The sequence below is a fragment of the Pezoporus wallicus genome, unplaced genomic scaffold (genome assembly GCF_028554395.1).
Source record: "Pezoporus wallicus isolate ANWC-B61680 ecotype Strahan unplaced genomic scaffold, APGP_CSIRO_Pwel_v1 contig_6217, whole genome shotgun sequence".
Lineage (NCBI taxonomy): Eukaryota > Metazoa > Chordata > Aves > Psittaciformes > Psittacidae > Pezoporus > Pezoporus wallicus.
The window spans coordinates 1,245,066-1,252,186 of NW_026637336.1; positions in this window are offsets into that span (position 1 = coordinate 1,245,066).

Consider the following 7,121-nt stretch of genomic DNA (forward strand, 5'->3'; position numbering starts at 1 on the left):
AAGTTAAGGGAGAGCCTGACATTATGGGGCACTGGGCAGGGTCTGTTGAGAGACTGCAACCACAGAAGTGCTTCAGGCTTGAAGATTCTGTTTTCTATCACAGAATCCCTGGTTTGGGTTGGAAGGGACCTCAAAGCTCCTCCAGCTCCAACCCCTGCCACAGGCAGGGACCCCTTCCACTAGAGCAGCTTGCTCCAAGCCCCTGTGTCCAACCTGCCCTTGAACACTGCCAGGGATGGGGCAGCCACAGCTTCTCTGGGCACCCTGTGCCAGCGCCTCAGCACCCTCACAGGGAAGAGCTTCTGCCTAAGAGCTCATCTCAGTCTCCCCTCAGGCAGGTTAAAGCCATTCCCCTTGGCCTGTCCCTACAGGCCCTTGTCCAAAGCTCCTCTCCAGCTTTCCTGGAGCCCCTTTAGGCACTGGAGCTGCTCTAAGGTACGAGGATGCAACCCAGCACACGGCTGTTACTGAACACATTCCTCACTAATGATTGATACCCATGTTTGCTGTTTAAAGCAGCATCCAAAGGCACCTCTCTAAGGGCAAGAAGAAAATGTTGGCTTGACTTCTGTGCCCAGCAGACAAAAGCATTAGTCCTGTTTTGCCCTTCTGGGTGAGCACTTGCTTTGTTCCTCCTGCCAACCAGCACATTCCTCGATCCAAAGAATTCCTGGTCCCGCTGGCACCCCGTTACAGAGGGAAGCACGGCTTTACAAAAGCAGAAGTATTTGCTGATACTACAGGAAACTGCTTAGCCCAGATCAGCAACAGATTTAGGGATGAGCAGTTTTGTTCTTGCTGGTACAGGGGGGCTTTGAGGGTGAAAGGAAGGGGTTCAGGGGTACCTGGGAGCTGCGCATCTTCTGGCTGGGTGGTGCATAAGGGAGGAGAGTCAGCGTTCTGGTGTCTCTGGTGCACACAGCCTTTAAGAAGGCGAATTCATTCAAGTAAATATGTCTTATCTCCGAGTAGATTTGCAGTCTCAGACCTGCTTTGTCCTCGTGTTGCCAGTCAGGCACATCTCGGTGCTTGTGACCTGTGCGGGCTGCAGTTTGTAAGTAACTTTATTAACAGACTTTCATGAACGGGCTTTTAAACGCCACGTGCTCCAGCCATGGAGTAACGGGTGATAACAGCTGAGGGTTTGCTCTTTGGAAGCACTTGAAATAGCACATTCTGAGTCAGCTCTCAAGGTCACCCCCATGCACTGATTCCCCTCTTTCCCTCATTTCTTCCTCCCGGCTTTGCTCTTGCTGCCAAGTGACTCACAGGGAATGTATCCGATGTTTGGGGTTTTCCCACAAGGCTCCTAAAAAAGCAAAGAGCACAATGGATTTTCCAGGACTCCCTTATGACCAGTGCAGAGAGAATGGGGAGAATGGAATATTCCCAGTCCTGAGATGAGCATCATCCATCATGAGGAAAATCAAAAAGCAATATCTAAATAGATGATCTATAGAGCATAAACCACATGAGTTTAGCCTGCAAGCATCCCATCTTCCCCACGAGCAACCCCACCATTCTGACTAAGAATTTAACTTGCTTAAAATCAGCTCCTAGCCTAATACTTCAAAAGGGAGAGGAAGCCAGAGGTACCAGAACACACCGGAGACTCGCCCTTCCTCAGGAATTGAGAATAGGTGCTGTTTGTTGCAAAACACCTTTAAAATGGTGTTATTCCTATTCTTTGTCTGGTTGCCTTTTGCAGAAGTTAGTCATCAAAGTGATTCCCAGGGACAGTCTCCATGGATTTTGGAGAGTGGGGTCTATTTACTTGTTTCCAGACTGGGACTTCCTGGATGATGAGAGCTTACCAAGATTTCACTGTCTGCTCAGCTAATAAATGCCAATGTACTTTATATACCCCTCTTGAGCCAACGCACTCCTCTGGAGATGCGGGTAGCATCCTTTATGTACATCATTGCCTCTTGGTACAGGAAAGGTTTTCACACTTGGGCAGGGCTTGGAGGAATTAGAGACATTTTGCTCTTCATTCAGTAGGGCAAGGAGTGGGCACTGGCACAAGAATGACACAACAAAACACCAGCCATCTTCAGCAACGGGATTGCTGCAGAGCACACCAACCTTTTGTGCTGTTATTTGTGCTGTTCATCACCTTTTGTCTGCAAACGTAGAATCAGAATAGTTAGGGTTGGAAAGGACCTTAAGATCATCCAGTTCCAGTCCTCCTGCCATGGCCAGGGACACCTCACACTAAACCATCTCACCCAAGGCTTCGTCCAACCTGGTCTTGAACACTGCCAGGGATGGAGCATTCACAACCTCCCTGGGCAACCCATTCCAGTTCCTCAGCACCCTAACAGGAAAGAATTTCTTCCTTATATCCAATCTAAACTTCCCCTGTTTAAGTTTTAACCCATCACCCCTTGTCCTGTCACTCCAGTCCCTAATGAAGAGTCCCTCTCCAGCATCCCTATAGGCCCCCTTCAGGCACTGGAAGGCTGCTCTGAGGTCTCCACGCAGCTTCTCTTCTCCAGGCTGAACAGCCCCAACTTTCTCACCCTGTCTTCATACAGGAGGTGCTCCAGCCCCTGATCGTCCTCGTGGCCCTTCTCTGGACTTGTTCCAACAGTTCCATGTCCTTTTTATCTTGAGGACACCAGAACTGCACACAATGCTCCAGGTGAGCTCTGTTAGGAATTATCCGAGTGATCCCTGTTCAGCAGGACCAGACACAAGTGTCTGTCACAACACAGATAGAGGCTGGCACTTGGCACGACACGTACATAAAGACATGCTGATGTCCTGCTGACAGGGTTTACTGAGTGCCAAGGTCCAGCCCGAGGGCCTGCAGAGGTTTAAACAAGGATTAGCTGAAAATGGCACAAAACAAGCAAGGCAGATCCCATCACTGGAGCAGAGCTGCCAGACCCAAAGCACAACCCTGTATTGTGGGGTCTTGCACCTCTGGAGGCACCTGAGACTTCAAGTAGCCCAAGTCCTGCTGCCATGACCCAGCTCCGGGGTCTGGGCTTGCTCCTCTTCCTGCTCACCAAGCATCCCTGATGCCACACGAGGGGACCACCAGTGTTTATCACAGATACTGTCACATAGCACTGAAAACCCAGGAGGACACCATAAAGCCCCTGACCCTTTTCTACTCCTCTTACCCATCTCATCATCTGGTTCATAAGAAGCTCCCCATTGACCCAGCTTCAGTGTGTGCTTGAGCCCAGAACCCCCCCGTGTGCTGGGCTGCACCCCCAGAGCGTGAGCACAGCTCAGGGAGGGGATCCTGCCCCTCTGCTGTGCTCTGGGGAGACCCCCCCCGCAGCCCTGATCCAGCCCTGGGGCACAGTGTTACACAAGTACTTAGGAACAGGGTGCCCAGAGAAGCTGTGTCTGCCCCATCCCTGGCAGTGTTCAAGGCCAGGTTGGACACAGGGGCTTGGAGCAAGCTGCTCCAGTGGAAGGGGTCCCTGCCCGTGGCAGGGGTTGGAACTGGGGAGCTTTAGGGTCCCTTCAACCCAAACCACTCTGATTCTGTGATGCTAGGATATGGATTCCCCTCTTTGCTCAGCTGCTTTCTGAGCAATGAACAGGTAAATCTGCTTTCACCCACCTGCCTGCAAAGCCCAGGAAGCATTCCTAAAGCTGCAGGAGAATAGCTGTGTCACACGTCTCACTGAGCTGCCTGTGCAGCTACACACCAGGTTCAGGGATCATTTAAGAACCAAATTAAACCTGCTGATACCAGCACAGACAAAGGGGCCAAAAGGCTGTGGCGTGAGAAGGCAAGAGGTGGCAAGACTGTATTAACAACAGGGAGAAGAATGAGGAAGGCCACAAGCGAGCAGGAGGCAGCACCCTGATCAGATGACTGCTGATAGAAGGCTGTACTGCAGATCCAGCTGGCGCTGTCCCAGTGCAGAGCAGGCTTCAGGGGGCAGGGCCCTGCCTCCCATCCCGGGCATTGTGGCATCCGCTCCACTATCCCAGGCACCTTCTCCAGGCAGAGCACAAGGGAAACGGAGAGGAGCAGCACACCACACACCAGGAACTGCGCTTCAGGACTCCTCTCTCCTTCGCATCAGACCTGCAAGGTAGCACGGAGCTGCAGTTCCTGCACGCTGTCACCCACCCATCATCCTGCTTGAGAGCCCCCCTCCGAAATCCCGTCCAAAACCCACACAAGACAAGGATGGGAAGGGGGAGAGTGTTTCACAAAAGGACCCAGCGCAAGGGGAGAAAACAGCCTTGCTTTGGGACAGAGACCACAGGAGCTCCTCTGAACCTGCTCTCCAGAGAGCTGAAACAAGCCTGATGCTTCTTGAACCCACCTGGCTCCAGACACTGACCCTAGTGCGGAAACCATAAAGCGCTCAACAGAGAGGACACCGGGAGGATTTTGCTTCAAGTAACACTTTTGTCTTAATTTTACCTATCGACTGCAATCCACTCCTCAAATACTAAACCTCTGGTAGCTGATGGGCTAATAATCCATGTTTTCCACAGGTTTTAAACTCACCAAGGCTCAGGTTGCTTGGCTGCTTCTGAGTCTGGCCAAGCTTCCCAAACCACAGCTCCCTTCTGATGTAAATACTGCTGGGCAGCACCAGAAAGGCTTTCCAAGAGCTCCTGTCTCTTTGAACCCCTGCCAAGCACATCTTAAATTACAAACGTACACACTAGTGTGGTCCTGCTATCGATGAGAGCTGAATAAGAGCATCAGTACAATGACACTGATCTTCTGTTTAACTGCAGCACAAATCAGGTAACGGGATACAGAGGATGCAAATAAAGCAGAGTATTTGACAATACGCAAAAACAGCTATGCAAAATTACTGTGTTTTCAGTGATTCCTGTGCAATAGCTGAAAATGATCCACAGATTTAATAACTATCTTGGAAAACACTCTTGCTCCGAGTGAGCAATCATTATAAAGGCAAATGTGAATCTTGTTATGTCTAAACAATCAACAGCTATTGAAACAGAGAACAAGGAAGCCTGATTCTTCAGTTGAAACATCAACTGAAACGTCAGTCTTTGTAGTCAAAACCTAAAGAATGCAATGTGATTTCTTTTAGGGCAAAACGCTGGCACTAAGAAGTGGGTAAAAGTCACTGGAAAAGATGGCAAACCCACAGAACTCCTGGGCTTCAAAGCCTGAATGAATCACTTCTGTCTCTCAGTCCAACTGCCCCCAGCCTCACATTTATCCTTCCTAAAGCAGAGAACTGACTTTCCCATTTCACATTGTTAAAGCAGAATTTAAGGGTGTTTCATTCACAGCAGTTTGGAGTTTCAAAACCTGTTGCAACCCAACAACTGCAGCTCTTAACCCTGCAGGAAAGCACTTGTGGGATGTGTCAGCTGATTATTTCAGGGTTCGATTAAAGGCATCCTCCCTTTGCTTTGAACTTTGCAGACTTCAGGCATTGCCAGCACCAGTTTTAACCACGGTTTAAACGAAAACCAACTTAACTGATGTCCCAAGTTTGCTGTCTGTGCTCTGGAAGAAGCTAAACCTGATCCAACGCAGCAGGGAGTAATGAGATTGAGTGCTGCTGATTGTGTTTAGCTTCAGTGACTTGTTTTGGAGAGGTATCCAGGCTTCAAACTGTCGGGCAGCTGCACGGCTGCCTGCCATGAGGAAGTTCACAGCCGAGTGTTTGCACAGCATCAGCCTATTTTTAGTATATGGCCAGGGAGGGAGTTTTCTTCCTGCCCCAAGCCTCTGCAATGTCCTCCATGGGCAGGCAGGATCTCGATGGGAGTCTCTGCACAGGGATATAGGCTATTTTCTTTGGCCAGCAGCGTGAAATAGGGCACTGCACGTGTGCCAAGCAACCCGCACGTCTATCCAAGGAATATAAAGGCAGCGGCACCAGCCCTGGTTGCTCTCCTGTCAGCTGGAACGTTGTTTTAGGGAAAATAAAAGCAGAGAACTGGGGTTTGAAGTCAGAAACCTCTGGCAATAATTCAGGGAAAGGTTTAAGATACCTGCTGCAATAACTGGGGAAGAGATCAGTCCCTCCAGACTGCAGCATCCCACGTGCGCACGCAGTTAAGCATCCAGGAGCTGCATGCACGAATCCCCCCTACAGGTTCATACGAAGCGCTGCTGTCACTCCACTTGTTCTCACACAATAGGCATACAGGCAAGGTGTGGGACACGTTCACTCAAAAGCTGGAGGGTTTCAGTGCTCCCAACACTCTGGAATGGGAGCATGGAAAGTGCCTTGCACTGGGCGGTGTTGGGAAGTTCATAGCAACCAGGCAGCCTCCTGCAGATGCTCTTATTACCACAAGAGCTATTTTAAAAGATGAATAAAGCAGACACATGGCTGCTCACCCTGAGGTCTAGCTCAGGAGCTCTGCCAGTGGTGCTCTGCTCCAGAACAGTAGTTCTCTGCCTTGCAGAAGGCCTCAGGAGGAAAACATAAGCCAGGAGGCACTCGGGTCCCCAGCACCTCTGACATCTGCACCAGCCCCACAAGATGCCCACTGATGTTTCCTTTAAAACCTCAGATTCCAGAGATCCCACAACCAGCCCAGAAAGGCATTCCAGAGCTGAACTCCTGCTGCTGCCCATTCTGATGTCCAAGCTAAATGTAACCTAATTGTTCTACCTGCAGCAGTGAGGGAGTGTGTTTCCTTCCTTCTCTGCAGCTCTTACTGATTTGAAACCATGTCTCTCCCCTCACCTTGAAACAAGCCCCCTTCATCCACTCTGTTACCCTTTTCATTGCTTTCCTCTGGTTATGCCCATGCAAAGCCCCACTCTCCATGAAGTGCAATGCCTACAACTGGATACCACGTTCCAAGAAAGGCTTTTTACTATCACCTGAGGAAGAAGGAACGCTACATTCCTGTTCATACGTTCCACAACATCATCTGTGCTGTTTCCAGGAACAGGATGCTGTTGAGTCACATTCAGCTGGTGCCTGGCTGTAACCTCAAGAGAACTTTTCTGCACAACTGCTGCCCTCATAGCCTGTCCTCTATTTGTTCAGCTGATGCTGCTTCTGCTGAAGCGCACAAACACGCTTTATCAAATCCATCCCTGGGTTTAGTGAATCCCATTCTAACTCTTTGCAATTTATCAAGTTAATTTTCAACTGTGATTGTCTTCTACCTGGTCAGTAGTTAGCTCAGGG